Raw genomic sequence first — 21,268 nt, 5'->3', positions numbered from 1 at the left:
CCTGAGACCAAAGTACAGTACATTAGATGGTCACTAAATGACTTAATGAAGGAAAAGAGGAAGGCCACCTGACACCAATGGGTCTCTAATGTTTCTGGGGAGTTTAATCTGTGAAGAAGGGAAGAGAAGGTTTGTCTTTAGCAGAAATAAACTGTGGACAGGAAGCCTTTTGAGCAAACCAACATTCAGTACCCTTTTGGCAAATTAGTGAGAAAACTAGCCTGACTGAAGGAGTGGATTCTACCTTGTCCTGGTAACCCTCATTGCAGCAGGATCGCTGACAGTTGGAGGCCAGAGAGAAAAAGAAAATAACCACCACCATCAAAAAAAGTATGTTCCCAGGATCAGTGAAGGCTATTACTTGAGGGAGCTGGTCAGAAATGGAGACTCTCAGAACCCACCTAGACCTATTAAATCAGAAACCTACAGTACAACAAGATCTCCAGGTGATTGGTACACACAGTAACTTTGGAAAGCTGCAATAGAATTCATACCTATTCCACAAATTCACTAGAAAGCCTTTAAAGGAAAAGAAAAAAGGCCATAGAATGCATATCCTTTGTGTCTTTTTCACAGACCTAACCACTGGCCACTAGCAAAGCCCCAGTTTTCTGCTTGGTTGCCATTCATTCACCCATTCAATCAGTACCTGAGAAGAAGATGGACAAGCATAACAAATCATGAACAATCATTGAGCTCTTTTAATTTCCCAGATATCCAGGTTACATCTCTATTTTGTAAACGGGGAAACTGAGAATGAAGAAAGGCATTATGCCCAAGATGACTCTATGTAGGGAAGTGAGATCTGAATACTCGTCTCACGCTCCACCACTCTTTGCTGCCCACACGGAGGACGTTTATTCATCCTTCTCTACAGGAGTATTGCACAAAGTCAGGTTTCCTCTAGCCTCAAAGGAGAGTTCCTTTCTCTGGCCCAGTGTCGTGGGCAACAGCTTAATTCTGAAGCCAGAAAGAAACAGCAATATTTTCCAGCCGCCTGAACTGAGCCGAATGGATAGAAACACAAACTTTTAACATCCTGTCCCAGGGACGACCTACACTTCCCCTGTCATCCTTTTCTCGATTTTGGTCCTCCCATCACGTGAGTAGGAGACCAGGCGAGAACCAAGAGTTCCCACAACAATGATGGCTGGCGCACACTCCTTGCCCACAGTTGGCCCCTTCTTCGCCATTCCGTCTCCCCGGTAACACGGCCGGCGCCTACTCTCCCACTGAAGCGCTGAGTACCCGGAAATGGTGAGCACTTCCCTCCTCCTCATTTTTTTGCGACAGTTGGACAGCAGTTGAAGCTGGTGTCAGCTGGTTTATTGCGGCGGCGGCGGAGGCGGCGGCAGCGGCGGCAGTACCACCTTGCTACCTCGGTGGACAGAGGGCGGCCAGGCAAGGTTTGCTATCCCCAAGGTTTCCCCCCCTGGATTTGCACACCCTACACGTCCTCCTTAGATACGCCCTCGCTTCGTCTTCCTCTGCTGGGACGCCCACGACTGGCCTTATAGACAACATCGCGGCAAGAGATGCAGCTGTGACAGGTGAGAGAGCTTTCGAGCCTCTCCTGGGGAAACCTCGGCGCGCGTTGTGCTGCACCTAGAGGCTGGGGTCGAAGGTCAAGGGTCACACACCCACCCCTGTCGGGAGCGGCTCCTGCTGTCCGTCAGGTCACTCAGGTCGCTGCTGCTGGAAGCTCTATCTGATGCTTCTGCAGGTCAGGCCCACTACAGGGCGCCTTTATCAGGAGAGTGGGGTCTTTCCAGGGGGTCTTTGGGTCCCCTTGTTGAATGACATTTGCTGCTGTGACAGTGACTTTGGTCTTGAGGTGAGGCTACCTTATCCCCACGGGTAATCTAAACGGGACGAGGTGATTAGTGATGATCCTTTGGTTATTGACAGTGCTTTTGGGGAATGTGCTTGCTGTTGGGGGTACATACAGCCTGCCCTTAACTGTTGATACTACTCTTCAGTTTGTCCTTGCCTAAGCTACTGAGAGGTCTGTTAGACCTGTTCTCGTTTTGCCTAGGACTTGGTCTGAGAGGATACCTGTTATTTCACTTACTAATGGGTCCTAGCGTTCTGAGGGAATGTTTGGAGTCCATACTATGCTGTCTTTGATTAAAAAATTATATCGTGTATTTTTCACCCACTCACTTTGTTTGTTTCTCAGATCCTATGCAGAAATTGCTCTTTCTTGTATCCTGAAACGATGTCAGCTTCAGTTGCATCACAGACTGCATTGTTATCTTGATGTTGCTGATTTTAGGGTTTAGTCAGAGGCAGCTACACATTCCTTTCCTTGAAACATTTGTCGTGGGGCCAAAGAGGCAACCTATAACTCTTTACAGTGTGTCTTTCTTAGGATTTTATGGACAAGATTGAAATAATCATTTGTTGTATGAAAGAAGTTGACTGAGTTTTTGACATTTCATTACATAAAAATTCTAATTTGGACCTACTTTGAGCTTTATAACCAAACTTGTGACAATGAGGAGGCAGATGGCAACTCAAAAATTAATGTGTTGGAAATGTCTTTTGTTATTATGAAGAAAGGAAAACTGCCTTTATTTTATCCCAGATAGTATATTTTAGTTACTTTAAGTTGGAAAGTGAACCACTAGGAGTAGATAGCAAATGCCTCATTATTAACTGGAAATTATAGTAGAAAAATTCATTTCTTTAAATGTCTCTTTTATTGAGGTGGTGAGGAAGTTTGAGACAGTTTCTTGTTATGTATTCCAGGCTGGTCTTGAACTCACTGTGTAGCCCAGGCTGGCCTCAAACTTGATAGGATCCTCCTGCCTCAGCCTGCTGAGTGCTGGAATTTCTGGCATATAGTAACACACCTGGCTTTAAATGCCTTTTTAAAATTATGGAACCCCACTTAACAGGAAAACTAAGATACATTTTATTTTTTCTTACTGCCACTTTTGCTAAATTTTATTTTTTAATTTAAATTTTAATTTTTTTTTGTTTTGTTTTTTGAGACAGGGTCTCTATGGAGTTCAGGGTGACCTTGAACTCACTGTGTAGCCCAGGCTGGCTTGAACTTCAGGAGATCCTCCTGCTTCAGCCCCGGAGTGCTGGGATTACAAGTGTGTGCCACTGTGCCTGGCTGGTTTTTACCTTGACTGTAACTGTAAAATTAAATTTTGGAGAAGTGAACTTTGTGTCTGACCATTTTTTTTTGCACCTATGTTGTGGTAAGGGTAAGAAGACATTTAACTTTAGGGATGTGCTATTAGGAGTAAGTCTTCCAGACTTTTTTTTGGACTGCAAGTACAGAGGATTGAGTTATCTTATTCAAGTCACTGATCAACTTTGGGCTGTTTGAGGCCGCCCATTTGCTTTTTCTTTTATTCATTGCCTTTTGTTTCCAAATCCTTCTCTCTTCTCTTATCAGCCCAGTGACAAGCATTCTGGGGTGTGTGTGTGTGTGTGTGTGTGTGTGTGTGTGTGTGTGTGAGATGTGTATCCTTTTGTGTTATTTAATGTGTATTGCTTTGGGTGCCCACGTGTTTAACTTACAGAGATGATGATGTACTGTATATCACTTTAATTTTTTACTTTTCCTACTATTTTTTTTTGTATATTGTCCATTGTTTCTAATGCTGCATAGCATTTCAGTTTATTTACCTACTCTTTGTAGCCACACACATTATCTTTATTTTCCTAGCACTATAGATAGTACTGTGATAAACATACCTTTTAGGCTAATAATTTCTTTGAGACCTATATCCACATTTTGTGATTCCTTCCTTCCTTCCTTCCCTTCCTTCCTTCCTCCCTCCCTCCCTCCCTCCCTCCCTCCCTTCCTTCCTTCCTTCCTTCCTTCCATCCATCCATCCGTCTATCTGTCTATCTGTGTAGAGACAAGGCCTCTCTATGTATTCCAGGCTGGCCTTGAACTCACTATGTAGCCTAGGCTGGCCTTGAACTTGCAGCATCCACCTGCCTCAGCCTCCCAAGTGCTACAATTGTGATTTTTAATCATGCAATATTTATATATTTTATTGAAGCACTGCAGATTATATTCCAGAACGAGCTGCAGTGGTCTGTACTCCTATGAGGTAGTTCATGGGGGCTCCTGTGTTCTTATATCTTCATCATGGCTTGCTGTTATTCAGTGCACTTGTTTTTTACAGTCTAATTTATACAAAATGAAATCTCATTTTAAATTACATTTCAGTATTACTAATGAATTTGAGTGTTTTTTCATGTCTGGTTTACTTTTTGGATTTTTCCTTTTTTTGAAATTGCCTGTTCATTTCCGTACTCATTTTTATTTGACTTTCAGTTTTAGTTGTTTTTTTTTTGCTGCTAATAACAGCATAGGAGCACAGGTTGGGTATATTTTAATGTGAAGAAGTTTATGTTAGCTTGGGAAAGTCTGGAGGTCTAAGTTTGAAGGGCGGTTTGGTGATAGCCTTCTTGCTGTGTCCTGAGGCAGTGCAGGGTATCACATGACCAGAGTGGGGACGTGCAAACATGTATACTCATTCTTATGTATACATAAGAATGGTTTGTCTTTAAAGCCATAGGTATTCAATCATTCTGCTGCATTCTGATAACATTATCTAATCCTAATAACCTCCCAGGGCCCTACATCTAAACCCCATAGTAAGATTAAATGGCTACTCCCTTAGTCCATCACAGTGAGGATTAAATTGTAATGCAGGAACCCTTCAGGGACACATTCAAACCATATTCAACCCATGGCACAAACTTTACTTTTTTATTTGGTTTATTTTTTTGAGACAGGGTCTCCCTATTGGTTGAGGCTGTCCTTGAACTCACTATATAGCCCCAGCTGTCCTTGAACCTGAGGGAATCCTCCTTCCTCAGCCTCTTGAGTGCTGGGATTATAGGCATGAGCCACCCACGATTGGCTACAAACTTTTCTTTTTGTTTTGCAGAAGTTCCTCATATTTTCTAGATATTAATACTTTAAGTGTTACATGTATATCTGTTTTTAATCTTGTCATTTGTCAGTAACCTTTTTCATGATATCTTTCATTAAACAGATACCTTCAAATCTGATATAATAGATTTTTCCCCCATGGTATTTTGGAGGTTTTGTATTAAAAGTCTTTTCCTAGTTCTATGTCACAAAGCTACTCTCATATATATTACTTATTTCATATATGTATGAAAAAATACATAGCACACAAGGTCTTACTATGTAGTTCTAGCTGGCCTTGCCTTGAACTATGTAGCCCAGGCTGGCCTTGAATTTGCAGCGCTTCTCCTACCTCAGCCTGCCTTGTGCTGAGTTTAGAGATGTGTGCCACTATACCCGGCCATAGTTTTCTTTTAAACATATAGATCTTTAATATATCCAGAGTCTGCCTTTTTGTATGTCATAAGTTTGTGAGCTAGTTTTGTTTCCGTATGTTGTGCCAATTTTCCTAGCGTCATTCTCTCTTTTTCCCATAGTTAGTGGTGCCACATTTATTGTATCAGTTCTCATATATACTCTGGACACTGGGTCTTGTTACTTTGGTTTATTTGCCTTTCCTTACTCTTAATACCGTGGCATGGTTTTGTAGTATATTTTTTTCCCTTGAAAAAGGAATTCTTGCCATTTATTTTTTAGCTTTAGTTTGATATAATTATAGATTCACAGGAAGTTCAAAAATAGTAGAGAGGTCTGGTTTTCTCCAGTGGTTACATTTTTCTATATCTCTACCCAGCTTCCTTCAGTAGTCACATCTTATGCAACTATAAGTACAATTCCTGTGTATAGTATTATGCTATTTTACCTGTGTAGATTTTTATAGCCACTGCTGCCGTGAAAGTAGAGAACTATTCCATTACTACAAAGATCTCCCTCATGTTGCATTGGCCTACCTTCCTGCTACCATTTCTAACCTCTGTGTCACTACTCAGTTCTTTCTCTGTATAATTTTGTCATCATAGGAATGCTACATAAATGGAGTCATATAGTATGCAATATTTTCCAATTGGGATTCATGAAAATTGTTGAATGAGGCAATTCTTGAGATTTGTCCAAACTGTTACATACTTCAGTAGTTCATTCTTTTTAATTGTTGATTAGTATTCCACAGTACATAGTATCCCTAGCTATTCACCAAGACATCAGGACTGTCTCCAGGTTTTGGCTGTTATAGATAAAGCTGCTGTGAATATTCTGGTACAGGTTTTTGTAGGGATATAAATTTCCATTTTTTTTTTCTGAGCCAAATGCCCAGGAATGTGATTGCTGTCTGGTATATGTTTTGTTTATGAAGAAATTGCCAAAGTGTTTTTCAGAGTGCTATACCATTTAACATTCTTATCAGGAGTGCATGAGAGAATCAGTTTCTTTGCAGAAAGAAACTTACCTATGTTTGGTATTGTCATTATGTTTTTAATTTAACTGTTCTATTAGATGTGTAGTGATGTTTCACTGTGGTTTTAATATAGTATAAATCTGGAAGTAATTTTATTGCCTATAGAATGTCTTAATCATTGCTGAGATGAAATGTGTGACATTCACAATTTAAAGGAGTGATTTATTTTGGCTCTCATTTTTAGACCATAGTTGACTAGCTCCAAGGCAGGAAGACATGGTAGAAGGGTCTGGGAGAGGAAAGCTGCTCACCTCATGGCAGACAGGAAGCAGAGAGTGACAAAATGAGCCAGGGAGGGAGATACACCCTTCCAAGTCACACCCTCAGTAACTCACCTCTTCTGATCAGGCCCCACCTCCTAATAGCACATTTAGCTGTAAGCTCTCCTGATGAGTATAGCACCACCATGAGCCAGTCATTCCCCAAAGTCCTGCCTCTGAGTGCATCCTGGATCTAAACCACAATATAGAGTTAGGTGTGGAACTACGAAGTGCCTTTATTCCAGTGTTATCCATTGTATATCATTATACTTTTAAAAAAATTTGTTGGGAGCTGATGAGGTTTGTGTATTTTGTTCCCATTTGTGCACTTAATTGTGATGCTTTATAAAGAATTAATGGATTTTCTCATTTATGTATTTGAGATAGGGTCTGGCTGTGTAGTTCAGGCTGGTTTGGAACTCATGGGGATCCTCCTGGCTCAGCCTCCCAAGTGTTGGGACTACAAGGATGAACCACCATACCCAGCCAAATGAATGGTTTTATATATACACCTAGCTTTGATCAAAAGCTGAATCATCTGACAGCAGGGATGGTACAGTCAAATTGTGTTATGAACAAGAATACTCCTTATGTTCCCATTTATAGATACTATACTAGCAGTGTGAACCTGGAATTTGAATTTCCTACAGATGGTTCATTTGTCTGATACTTACAGCTACTTGGTTGAACACGAAAGATTTTGTTGGAAGGAGAAAACCTACTTTATGATTATATTCAGGAAGTCCTTAAATGTCTAAGTAGAGATTTTGTTTGCTTTTTGAGACAGGGTCTCGCTATGTAGTTCAGGGTGTCCTTGAACTCACTTTGTAGCCCAGGCTGGCCCCAAACTCTGGGTGATCCTCCTGCCTCAGTCTCCCAAGTTCTGGGATTACAAGTATGCACCACCATGCCTGGCTTCCAGGTAGTTTTTATTTTTTCCTTTTATAGAGTACATATGCCATATATTGCATAAAAAATTAACTATTTTGGATAAAATGAAGTATCTTTTACAAAAAGTATAGTTTTTTTTTCTTCTGATAGTTGTTGGATTAGTGGGAGCCATAAAACAATGAATCATAAAATGTTAGGACACTGCCCAGGTAAGATGAGAACATTTCTGAATTGTTAAGGGCTATTCTGTGGGCACTTTTAGAGTAGACTGTATATTCATGACTTTTAAACCACTGTCTTCCATTTAGCCTAGCAGTTATAATTTATGGCCCTTCCAGTTCAGTGAAGCTGTTTTCCTAGTGTTTTATACACGCATATTTCTCTTGAATGTTGATTGTATGGTCAGTGATAACACTGAGAGAGTGAGCCAGTTACTTTGTTTTCTCATTCAACTTTATTTGGCTGGCTTAGGGAATTAGGTAGGGGGTTGAAACAAGGTCTCCCTATGTAGCTCAGGCTGGCCCTACACTCACTGTGTAGCCCAGGCTGGCCTCAAACTGGCAATCCTGCTGCCTCAGCCTCCTGAGTGCTGGGATTATAGGTGTGTGGCACCACGCCCAGCTGCTTAGGGGATTTTTTTATTCTAAGCATTTCCAATACAAATAAATAATATAGATTACCATTAACAGGGGTGAAAATTAATGAATTTTCAGCTTGTTTACTAAGAATCACTAATTTGTAATTCATTAAGAGGCTTTAGTGTAATAATTATGTCAGCTAATTTGCTTCATAGGTCCTAAGATATGTTTTCCTGTGTATGTGTCACATGTAGAATAACAGAAGCAGGAAAACAGGCAAAAGTTGCTGCAGAAGTAAAAAAAAAAAAAAAATAGTAATATGTTAATGGGGACTTGATTAAGAAATTTTTTTTTTGGTACAGAGGATTGAACTCAGGACCTTGTGCTTGCGAGGCAGGTGTGGTGCCACTGAGCTAAATCCCTGGCCCACTGATTAAGAAGTTATATATTAATTAATGACATTATTATAAAAATTAATTGATAAACTTTCCTGCAAAATCCAAAGCATACAAAATTAAGATATACATTAATTTGCTGATGGATACAATTTTAAGGTCAAGACAAACATTTCAGTTGTTAATTTGTTCATTTATTTAACAAGTACTTGGATGTCTCCTATGTGGCAGGAATTCTAGGCGCTGTGATGCAATAAAGAACAAAGCAAACACCAATTTTCACCTTCATAGTGCTCACATTATAGCAGGAGAGACAGATAATAAATTTTGTTTGTTTGTTTGTTTGATACAGGGTATTGCTATGTTGTTCAGGCTGGCCTTGAACTTATTATGTAGCCCAGACTGTCCTGGAACTCATGGTGATCCTCCTGCTTCAGCCTCCAAAGTGCTGGGATTATGGGCATGCACCACCATTCCTGGCCTGATGATAAATTAATGAATAAAACATGTATATTAAATGATTGTGTTTGGGTGGGGTTTTTTTTGCAATTTATGATGGTTAGGGAAGACCTCACCAAGAAAGTAATATTTTAGCAAAAAACTTGAAGGAGTGGAGCGATGTGCCATGAAGAAACCTAGGTGACATTTCTAAAGTGTGATTTTGCTTGGTTTCTTTGAGGGACACCACAGAATCAAATCAGATGGGAAAGAATAAGCAAGGGAGAGCATAGCCTCCTTACCCTTGAAGGAGAAGCAGTTATATAGTTGGCTTTTACTCACCTTGAGACAGGAAGCTGGGGGAAGATTTTGAAATGTGATCATAGTGTAATTAAAAAAAATTTTAAATAGTATTACTCCATGTGCTATTTAAAAGGAAAAGGAGGGGAACAGGGAGAACATTAGAAGGCGATTGTGCTTTCTCTGCTGGGGGATGCTGGTGACTGAGACTGGGTGGCTGTACTGAGGTCAGGAGTCATTGGGCTCTGGATATGCCTTTTTTTTTTTTTTTAGTCAGGGTCTTGCTATATAGTTTAGGCTGGTTTTGAAATCACTATGTAGCTCTAGCTGGCCTCGAACTCGCAGCAGTCCTCCTACCTCAGCCTCCCAAATGCTGGTATTACAGGTGTTCACCACCACGCCTGGCAGGTTCTGGATATACTTTGAAGGTATGGTCAGCCTATAGAGTTTGCTTTCAAGAGTTTGGGATGTAGAATGTGTGCATGAGAGAAGAATTATAAAAGCCGCTATCTTGGAGCTGTAAAAATGGAATTGCCATTAACTGAGATGAGGAAGACAGTGGGAGGGACAGGTTTGGGGAAGAGCAGGGATCATTTTGGACATATCTACTTTGAGAAGCTTATTAGCTATCAAAAGAGATGTTGAGTGAGAAGGTGGGATATGTGAGTTTGCAATTCCAAGGAGAACCCTGAGCTGTAAATTGGAGGAACTGTGCATGTATAGATGGTATTTAAAGCTGGGACATGGCATCATTGAGGGAGATGGTAGTGTTGCCAGAGAAGTCCAAGGACCAAGCTCTGGATATGCGAACATTTAAAGGTCAGGGGAAAAGAAAAACAAGAGCCAGCCATGGTGGCAAATGCTTGTAATTCCAGCACTCTGGGAGACTGAGCTGGGATTGCAAGTTCGAGTCCAGCCTGTGCAGTTTAGTGATTTAGCAAGACCCTGTGTCAAAAATAAATAAATAAAAATAAAAAAGAGACTAAGTAGAGAAATATTTTAAGGATAGACTATGAACTGTGTTCAGTGCCGCTGATAGGTTAAGTAAAACGAGGGTTAGACTTGACATTAGATTTAGCAATGGGGAGGACATTTGACACCTTCTCAAGAATAGTTTGTAAGATAGGTAGAGTGCAGCACTTTCTAGAGTCTATAAGGAGGACAATTAAGTCATCAATTAGAACACTCTAGAAGGAAGGTTGTATTTCCTCAGGGTTTACAGTCAATAAGTGGGAGGGCTAGATTCTTCCCTTGTTCCTATGACAATTTTATCCTTCTAGCTGCACATTTGTACTATTTTTTATTAGTGTAATACATAATACATTACTCTTGGTAAATTGGTACATGTATATAACGTATCTTGATTATTTTTGATCCTTTTTCTGTCTTACTCTCTCCCCCCTCCCCTAACCTCCTTTCTCATCTCTAAAAAGTCAGCCTTTTAGTTTCCTACCATCTGTCCTTTATTTTACTCATTTATTTATATTTTAGCTTTTTCATAAAAGAGAAACCATGCAATATTTAACTTTTGTGCCTGACTTATTTCACTTAACATTATGGTCTCAAGTTGCATCCATTTTCCTGCAAATGACATGATTTCATTCTTTGTGGCTGAAAAATGTTCTAATGTGTGTATGTCACATTTTCTTTATCCATTTGTTTGTTGATGGTTTCTAGCCTGTTTTCAGACTTATCTATTGTGAATTACACAGTTATAAACCTGAACACAGTTATTTGCCTGGCATGATGGCGGATGGCTGTAAATCCTGCACTTGGGAGACTGAGGCAGGAGGATTGGCACAAGTTTGAGGCCAGCCTGGGCTACATAGTGAGTTCAGGGGCAGCCTGAACTACATAGTGAGACTCTGTCTCAAAAAAACAAAGACAAGAACAACCTCCCGCCCACCCCCCAAAACCCAAATCAAAGCAAACCAAAACAAAACAAAAAACACAGGTATGCATGTATCGCTTAACTCTTAGGAATACACTCAGACGTAGAGCTGGGTCATTTTAGAATTTTGATGGCAATATGAGCAAAAGAAGTAGAAATGAGTGGAGACACAGGGGAGCTGAGAGATGGATGAGAAGAAAAAAATTGAAGTTTGTTCTTCTAAATTAAATCTCTTTCCTTTAAAAAGTAAGGGCCTGGTAAGAATAGTTTGCTTTTAGCTTAATCAGTAACCATTGAAGTTGATGTAGATTGGCGATGGGTAGAGAGATCCTGAGTGGGAGAGCTCAGGCAGCCTAATGGCAGCTGCAGAAATGTAAAACATGATTTATGTTCCTCAAAGTCTATGAATCACTTTTAAAATTGTGATGTGTTTTTGATCAGATAGCTCTGCAGTTCTTCAAAACCTGTAACTCAAAAAAAAAAAAAAACAACAAACAAAAAAACCCAAACAAACCTGTAACTCACATTCTCAGAGCTGTTTCAGCAATAAGAAGTTAAGTGTAGTCTCCTGTTACCATCTGTTCATTTCACATGTTCCTTTGAAACTGAATACTGGAACTTTCTTTAGCAAAGCAGCCCTGAACTGTCAGGTTCATCTAGAATATGTATATATACATATATATATTATATTATATATATATATGCCACCAAAAAAGAAAGTATAATCTGGTCAGGCGCTTAAGTGTTCAGAGGGTTATTTCCCTTAACATCCTTTGATTGGGGAAGCTTTGTTCTGAGGAAGCATCTGAGTGCTGTTAATTTCTTCAGTGTGTTTTTCAGTGTGGCTATGCCATTGGATTACAATAAACAGTCTTCAGTTTTCTTTATGTCTTCAGTAAATTGGTGGCAAAGGCACAAGCATGAATAAAATTTGTAATTATAATGAGCATTGCTTTTATCATATCACATTGTGATCTTGTTTTGGATACACACTTTTGACAAACCATGTAGGAATTCTCTATGGGAATTTGAATAAAGTTTTACAAACTTTTATTTCTTACTGCTTCGGTGACAGGTATGTTTAGCTATTTAGTGTTTACTCTCTGCTTCTCGTATTCCCTATTGGTAGGTGTTGCTAAGGCCTATTCTTATTCATGGTTGTCTGCTCTCCTGAGGGAGAATTTGGGTTTGTTTTTGTCTGCAAGTCACAGGGGGCCTGCTTGGTGCACAGGAAGGACACAGTTTGGCACCGTATCAATGCTCTTGTGAAAATGCCCACGATTGTAGAATAGAAGCACATTTTGCTTTTGCATTTGAAAGTTAGAAAACAATATGGAGAAATTAGCATTGGTCTGATACATATCTTAAATGTTTTACTTTTTTTTTTCTTTTTTGAGACAGGGTCCTGCTATGTAGCCCAGGCTGGCCTCAAACTCACGGTGATCCTCTTGCCTCACCCTCCCAGGTGCTGGCCCCCTCCAGGCATGGGCCCCCTCGTCCAGCATTATAGCTTTTAGAAATTGCAGGGGATACCACCAGTATTACGTGGGATATTGTGGAACAGGATGGTCTTATCAGAGTGTCACTCCATAGGTTATTAATAATTTCAAAGGGAAAAACAGTTACATTATAGAGGAAGTATCTGCTAGTCATTACATTAGTCAGATGGTCGAAGTGGCATTACTGTTAGTAGGACAACATGACATTATTTACTTCCTGTGGTGGTACAGTGTGAAGTGTACGTCACCTATCGAGTATTCCCCAAATGTTGAGAAGCCTAATGATGCCTTTAGATTCATCTTCCAGTTTATAGGAAAAACAGATGCTGGAGAAACAAGATAAATGTCCTTATAAAAAGACAATCAGATCAATCTAAAATGTGGAACATTGAGCAAGCAATAGGTTTCGTGTTGTTTATTAAAAGAATATGAAAAAAAATGAGGTGGTTCTGTAATTAGCTGAAAGAGACATAACAAGTGTTTTAGTCTGTTTGGGCTTCCCTAAGAAAATACCAAAGACTATGTGACTTAAGCAACAGAAATTTATTTTCTTAAGGTTCTGGAGGTTACAGTCCCAGGTCAAGGCTTGTCAGGGTTTGTTTGCAGATGGCCACCACCTTCTCACTGTGTCCTTACAGTGGTGGAGAGGGAGAAAGCTCTTGTGTCCTTTTTCTTAATGTAAGATTACAGTAGGGCCTTGCTCTCATGATCTCATTTAAATTTTATCACCTCCCCACAGGCCCTATCTTCAAATATAGCCATGCTGAGGGTTAGGTCTTCAACATATAACATTCAGTCCAAAACAACAACCAAGTATTGAATATAAAACTTGAGTGTTTTATTTACAGGTTTGGAAAAAATAAAATTGTAGAAGATATATATATATTTTTAACAAAATAAAGAAGCATTTATTAAGAATAATAATGGTCTGATTTCATCAAAATCATTTAAACATAAGTTACAGTAAAGGAGGAGAAATAACAGCATGAAGTCATATACAACTAACTCTTCTGCATCGTAAGTCCCTTAAAAACAAGTATCACACTGTATGGTTTTAATAAAAGGGAACTGCACTTCCATCTTCGAAGTTATAGTCTTTGAGGGTTTTCTATAATTGCTTTTACATGAAATTTATCAAGGTTAAAGATGTATGCCATTCCTCATCACCAAGTACTTATTTCCCAAAATGGTTAAGCCAAACCCCTGATAACCAAGTGTCTCTATTAGTACTTCCATTAGTACTAATTTATTTTGTTGGGGGAATATGAGACTGCACTGAAGGTCAGTCAAGTTCAAATCTACACCAGAATCCTCGAACTTGGAAATCTGTCCTCATTTACTTCTCGAGAGGCACAATTAAGAGTCATCTTAGCTACACAATTAAAATTATGATTTGTTTTCCTAAGTTGGCCTGCTAAGTCTAACGCCTTTCTTAACCATCCCTGGGAGCTCCAGATTAATATCTCAGATCAATAACTGGAAGGAGGGGATTTTATTCAAAATCTCTCCATTTCTTTAGTATTTAAATTACATTTGGATTTTAAAAAAATTTTTAAAGGAAAAAATAAATGAAGTCTACCTGTTTTTATCATTTCAACAAGCAACTGGTAAAAGCCCTGCTAGAAGCTGACCATCTGTCCCAACTCCATTCTATCAAGGCTCCCAAACAGCTTCCCCTTTGCTGTGGCAGCAGTGGGAGGATGTGCCTTATCAACTTCTGTCAGCATGAGTGTGATGATATCACAGGTCGAGTCATCTGCATTGTCCAACTGTTTCTACACAGCAAAGACCTTTGCAATTAGTTGGAATTAGAATAAATTCAGTCCCTGAAGGTGAAGCTACTTGTGTTGTTCCATTCTGGTTGAGTAGATGCACATAACAAAAGGCAGGATCCATCACTGATCCTGTAACAAACCAGACACTATGCGTGTGACAACTGCAGGAGAAGGGGCAAAGATACTCCAGGTAGCTTAGAGAAACTAGCAAAGCGCAAGCTAGAATGAAGTCTCCCACAATAAAAAAAAAAAGGGCCGGGGATTTAGCTCAGTGGTTGCGGCGCCTGCCTTGCAAGCACAAGGTCCTGAGTTCCAGCCCCGGTACCAAAAAAAAAAAAAAAAAATTCCTTTCTTGGGCCGGGGATTTAGCTCAGTGGTTTCGCCGCCTGCCTTGCAAGCACAAGGACCCAAGTTCGATCCCCGGTACCAAAAAAAAAAAAAAAAAAGTCAGAAGTGCATTAGGAGCATCAGTTATAGAAGATATTTTTGTAGACAATTGAAGTAATTTGAATATGGACTTGATTTGTAGATGTTATTAGAGAATTATGGTGTTCATTATGGTGTTGGTGATGATGGTATGTTTTTCCTTAAAAAGATTAAATTAGTATTGTATGTGAAACAGTTAACACAAGATTGACTCACAGTGAGAACTTCATAAATGCTAGGTGTTTTCTCTGTTTGTTCATGCAATAAATACATAATTGACCCTTTTTTTGGTACCGAGGATCGAACTGGGGACCTTGAGCTTGCGAGGCAGGCACCGGAACTACTGAGCTAAATCCCCAGTCCCATAATTGACTTTTAATAGAAGTCAGTAATCTTTTCTTTTTTGGTACTGGGGATCGAACTTGGGTCCTTGCTTTTGTGCAGCAGGTGGCGAAACCACTGAGCTAAATCCCCGGCCCAGAAGTCAGTAATCTTTTTAGGTACAGGTAAACCACCAATTTCTAGTGGAATTCAGTTTACTTAAGAATGATTAACAAAGGTGGTTGGTTTTATTCTTGATATTTTATAATGATTTTACCCTTGAGGAACACAGACTAGTGTGAAATAAACTCATTTGTAAACGAATAAGTACACACAGAATGTTGAATGTTGTACATAAAGCTTTGGAAAATGTAGAGAAACCATGGTTGCAGGACTAGTGAAGCACGGGTTTGAGGACAGGATACTCACAGCACAGGACCTAGCTTTTGAAAAAAGTATAGGCTAAAGCTAATCCTTGTTAAAAGTTAATTGTATTTGGAGAACCCTGTGGCTGAGATGTAGCTCTGTGGTAGAGCGCTTAACTAGCATGTGCAAGGCCTTGGATTCCACCCCCAGCACTGCAAACAAAACAAAACAAACACCCCCCAACCCAAATAAACCAAAAAGAAAATCCTATGATATATGCATATGTACAATTTTAAAGCAAAATAAAAGATCCTGGTAAGTTAGGGTCTCTTTATTTATTAATTGTATTTTAATGAAAAAACACGAAGGTAGGGCCCGGATTTAGCTCAGTGGTTTCACTGCCTGCTGCGCAAGTTCAAGGACCCAAGTTTGATCCCTGGTACCAGAAAAAAAACCCCGAAAAACACAAAGGTAGGGAAAAAAACAGTAACCCAATAATTGATGTTGAGAATTAGGATTTCCAGTCAACCCAGACCCTTCCTTTTCCTATTTGCTCTTTTCAGAGGTGGTCATTATTGCTTTTCTTAAGAATTATTTTAAGTGCGTATGGGCACATGTACTCCTGTGCACGTGTTTGTGTGTGCATCCTTGCTATATATTTTGGGGATTGTCTTATATACTGCAGTCTTCATGTTATGCCTTTGTCACAATTCATTTAACTTATCCCCAAATGATGGATGTTGATATTGATCTTTCCTTGTATCTTTTAAAAATTACAGAATTTTTTTTTTCTACCGGGGATCGAACTCGCGTCCTTGCACTTGTGCAGCAGGCGGCAAAACCACTGAGCTAAATCCCCAGCCCAGAAATTCTTAAACATACATAAATAGAATAATTTCATAGTCACTGTTGTAGTTTCAGTACTTTTCCACTGTTTGGCTTCCCTGGCAAGAAGACTGTGAGATGGAAATTAGTACTCAGATTTATTAGGGAGTATTCTTGAGATCAGTTCCCAGGGAAAGGAAACAGGACTGCCCAAGGGTAAAAGTTGTGCAGACATGAGGCTCAGAGGAATCTCAATGTACTCTGGTGCAGTTCTGAACATAGAATGATGATGGCTGGGCCTTTATATCTCTGCTTTGATCAGTCATTAGATGTGAGGTGTCCCATGACAAAAGGACAAGAGTTTAGCCAGCCATCTTTCTTTGGCTGAGGCAGTCCTTAGTGGGTGTTGACAGCCCACACCTATGAGTCCTTCACTCCTGAATGAGGATCCCTTTCATCTTCACCTCTTCCCTCTCTCAAGTGCTGCTCTCACACGTCATACAGTCTTATCTGGAAGAACTACAGTTGTGCTTATCTTTTAGTGAGTAATGTATTTTGGCAAATTCTTGATTAACTAGACTGCCTGGAAAATGAAGTTTTCCTGTAAATGGAATTTTGTGGTAAAGACAGTATAGAATAGTGAAGAGAGTTTCACTAGGAGTCAGGAGAACTGTGTGCCTCTGAGCTCCAAGTCTTGAGAGAACTGCTAATGGACATAAATGCCAGCCAACATAAAAAAATGTACAAGATAATAATGAGCTGCATTTCTCTCCATTCTAGATTGGGAAGCCAGATTTTCTTTTTTTGCCAATTACAAAAGCCTTTCCTTTTCCAGTGATTAAAGAAAGCAAAACAGCAGGAAGTAGACTCATATTTCCTATACTTTTGAAATGGCTTGGCTTAGCAAAGGCTTGTTGGGTTCTTGCCATTCGTGTGGAATAATTTTTGTTGATGGACATATTTTCTGAGTTATAATTTCTTTGAGAGTAAATTATGCCTCTTTTCCCATTTAGCTTCATTTATGCTGTCACCTTCCTTTGTCCTTATCTCTGGGTTCCTCTCTTGCCTCTTTCCTTATCTCTTAGCTTGGGAAAGAATGGTCTTCTTGCCTGTGTACTTACATATTTCACCAGCCTCTATGATTTTATTCTTCTGTAATGTCTTTTTTTGTTTTTTTTTTATAGTTGGTAAATTCTAATTAAGTATAAAATAATTTTGTCTTACATATTAGAATTTGAATTTATTGGTGACTCCCATGTATATCAGCATCATAATATAGTGCTCATCTTTTACTTAGAGTTTTAGTATTTAAAATGCTTTTTCTTTTCTTTTATCATCAGAGTACTTTTGTGTAAAACCTGTATCAAAATTCATGTGGCATCCTTTTCAGTTTGGTATGTTGAAAAACCAATTTTTATCTATAGTATCTCTAAAATAGCTTTGATATCCATATTGTTGTTACCATTCCTACTATTCTCACCTCTAATAAGCTTTGTAATGAATTTGTTAAAGATGTCCTATGTGGCCAAGACTGTCTTAAACACTATGTTAAGCATCTCCAACTTGGTGTATACGCTGATTGTAGTTCATGTTCTTAGGGAGCTTACAGAGCAGTAAGGACATGGGTGGGGGTTGTGTCTCAGTGGTAGATCACTTGCTTGGCCTGTGTGAGGCTCTGGGTTCATTCCACAGAACCGAAAGAAAAGAACAATGAGGACAACAACAATGACGACAACAGAACAGTATATAGAAATAGCTATTACCAGAATTAAGTAGTGAGATTTATACTAATTTTGGCCACCATAATACTGCAAAAGCTTCACTGGGCTTCTAACCCGAAGATTTATCCTTCCCCACTGAATTACAGTTAAAGTAAGCTAGCTTCCTTCCTTCCTTCCTTCCTTCCTTCCTTCCTTCCTTCCTTCCTTCCTTCCTCTCTCCCTTCCTCCCTTCCTCCCTCCCTTCCTCCCTTCCTCCCTTCCTCCCTTCTTCCCTGCCTCAGGGACTTGCTCTGTAGTCCAGGCTTGCTTTGAACTCACTGTGGAGCCCAGGCTGCCTCAAACTTGTGGCTGGACCCAGTGAAGTCTAGGATTGGGAATCCATCTTTTGTGTTTCCATATGTCTTGAGACTTCGTTCATATTCTGTGGTAATTGTTTGTTTCCATACTGTATAAGCCCCATTGGATAATTGAATTGTGTCTGTTTTAGTATTTGACTTAATACCCTAAACCTACTATGTTATAGGTACAAAATAGAAACTTGGGAATTGCTGCTCTTAGTGTACATACATTATTGTTATGAGATCAGATTTTAATTTGAAAACCATTTTTTTTTTTTGGTACCGGGGATTGAACTGAGGACCTTGTGCTTGCGAGGTAGGTGCTGGAACCACTGAGCTAAATCCCCGCTGAAAACCATTTTAGTGTTGAGATGGAAGTTTGTAACATTTCTTATAGAACCGTGCAGCACAAATTGCCATTTCACAACACACATTTGCATAATTTGAATTGTGTTTGATAAGCATATACAGCAATACTTTAGTGGGTTTTTTGGTACTGGGATTTGAACTCTTTGGTCTCAAGCTTGCCAGGCAGGCACTGTACCACAGAGCTACATCCCTGGCCCAGTACTTTAATGTTGTGACAGAACGTCATTGAAAGATGTTGGCCTGTGGAAAAGTCCAGCTTTACTAAATGTTACTTGACAGTGCTGGAAGAAATCAGTAAGCAGGATGTGAAGAAGTTGCATTATGTGTGGATTTTTTTTCAGTACTGGAAATTGAACCCAGGGCCTTTGTACTGTTACATCCTCAGCCCTCCTTCAATATGAGACAGTCTCCTTAAGTTGCTAAGTTGCCCAGGCTGGTCTCAAACTTGTGATCTTCCTACCTCAACCTCCCAGAAAATAAACGTGTGTGTGTGTGTTTAAATAATGTTACTGAGCATCTGCCATGTGTTAGGTATTATGTTCTTGCATTGCATATATGGTCTCTTAGTCTTTATAGCTTTCTGAGAAGAGCCATTACTATCTATCATTTATAGTTGGAGAAACTGAGACATAGAGAGGCATTGTTGAGATCACGAGGAAGAGCCAGTATTTGTTTTGTTGTTATTGACTGAAGTGCATTTTTATTATTTCTATAGAGAAATAGCTGAAACAAGGGGAAATAGAGAAATACCTGCAATTAAATTAACTAAGAGATGGCTGAAATTTTATCTTTAAGACTCCTGCTCTTTGTGATTTTATTTATTTATTTTTGAGGCAGGGTCTTGCTAGGTAGTCCAGGCTGGCCTTGAGCTCTCAGTGGTCCCCTTGTCTCAGCCTCTTACATGCTTGGATTACAGGCATGTGTCACCATGCCTGGCTATGATTTGATTTTTTTATTTAAAACAATTCAGTATTAATTTTAACACCTAATAAGAGCACTGAGTTTCAGAAATGAGATGGTATGATCAAAGACTGCTTAATTATTGTCAAAATGAGAAAGTAGGATCTAGAACTCTTGATACTTGACTCAAGAAGTTTATTTTAAACACTTTTATTTAGTAGATATCTCTGTCTAATTTTTTGTTTTTTTTGAGACAGGCTCTCCCTGTCTAGCCTAGGCTGGCCTTGAACTCACAGTGATCCCCCTGTCTCAGCCTCCCAAGGGCTGGGATTGCAGGCATACACTACCATGTCTTGCTCTAAGTGTAATTTTAAGCCAGATTTTGATGCAAACAAATTAAAATGGAATATTCTTAGTATTGTTCTGTTTTTAGAAGCATCTAGGCTTAGAACATATCTTTTATATGATGCTAAAATTTGAAATATAGCATTTCCCCCAAATATATTAATTATAAAATATTCTACATTAGAATAATCTTTATTACATATTATTTATGGAATATTCTATATTACATATATCACATATGGGATATTTTAGAGCATTAGTAAGATAAATTTTTATTAAAGTTATACCACATCAGATTATTTTAGTCATTTGCTTAATCACTTGCTTTAGCCTTTTCCATGAAAATAGGATAAAAAAAACCTCAATGTATCTTGTTCTGTGACTTGTTTCATTTCCATTTATAGAGCTTTTTTTGAGTTTTGTTTTGCTTTTGGTATCGGGGATCGAACTCGGGACCTTGCACTTTCGAGGTAGGTGGCGGAACCACTGAGCTAAATCCCCGGCCTTGTAGAGCTTTTTTGGGATATACTCAGTTCACTTCAAACACCAGGTGATAATGTTGGAAACATTAATAATGGATTGTTGGCCGGGGATTTAGCTCAGTGGCGCTGCGCCTGCTTCGCAAGCACAAGGTCCTGATTTCGAGCCTTGGTATAGAAAAAAAAAATGGATTGTTGCCGGGCATAGTGGTGCACACCTGTAATCCTAGCACCCTGGAGGCTGAAGCAGGAGGACTGCCGAGAGTTCCAGCCTGATCTACATAGTGACACCTTGTCTCCACACACACAAAAAAAGGAATGGATTGTTAACAAATAAATAGACTAGTTGAATGCTTATTAAAAAACTACATGCTCTGGATTTACATTGCCCTTTTTCCTTTTACATGACTCCCTTGTGGTACCAATTTAGTGTGTCTTGGCTCATCAGTTATTCAATTGAAAGAAATTCAAACTTAGATTTCTGTGATCTGCCTAATTAAATGGTTAGGTCCTGGCTAATTTGCCCATTTGTTGTTTTAAGTGGCTGCCAGTTAATTGGTAGTCTTATTTAATCTTTCTTTGACATATATTATTATATCATTATAGAACACTATCTTTTATTTCACATAATTTCACTAGTGCTTCTGGTGACTTTTCTAAAATTTTATTTTTAGTAGCTTTTTAAGGTTTTAGGAAAAAAAGGTGTTTTCAGGCATGTAGTACCATATACTGTACTCCTTAATCCGGGATCTATTTGCTTTCTATTTAAGCCAGTATTCCCTCAGTACG

General features: G+C 39.2%; 1 protein-coding gene across 3 annotated transcripts in view; it reads left to right on the top strand.

Annotated features, from left to right (window-relative positions):
* The first annotated feature begins 1,236 nt into the window (after positions 1–1,236).
* Positions 1,237–21,268, top strand: part of Wdr7 (WD repeat domain 7) — a 391,751-nt gene continuing 371,719 nt past the window's right edge. For 2 of the 3 annotated variants that reach the window (XM_004858390.4, XM_004858389.4), the window contains exon 1: positions 1,303–1,550. The gene's annotated coding sequence lies outside the window, so the exon portion shown is untranslated. Of the gene's footprint in view, positions 1,258–1,302; positions 1,551–21,268 lie in introns of those variants that run through there. The other variant, XM_013077256.3, reaches the window with a different exon arrangement.

The sequence above is a fragment of the Heterocephalus glaber genome, unplaced genomic scaffold (assembly GCF_053883595.1).
Source record: "Heterocephalus glaber isolate CG9 unplaced genomic scaffold, H.glaber_assembly_v1.0 deba00000331, whole genome shotgun sequence".
Classification (NCBI taxonomy): domain Eukaryota; kingdom Metazoa; phylum Chordata; class Mammalia; order Rodentia; family Bathyergidae; genus Heterocephalus; species Heterocephalus glaber.
Note: the sequence above shows the minus strand (reverse complement) of the source record. Positions and strands in the feature narration are given on the sequence as shown.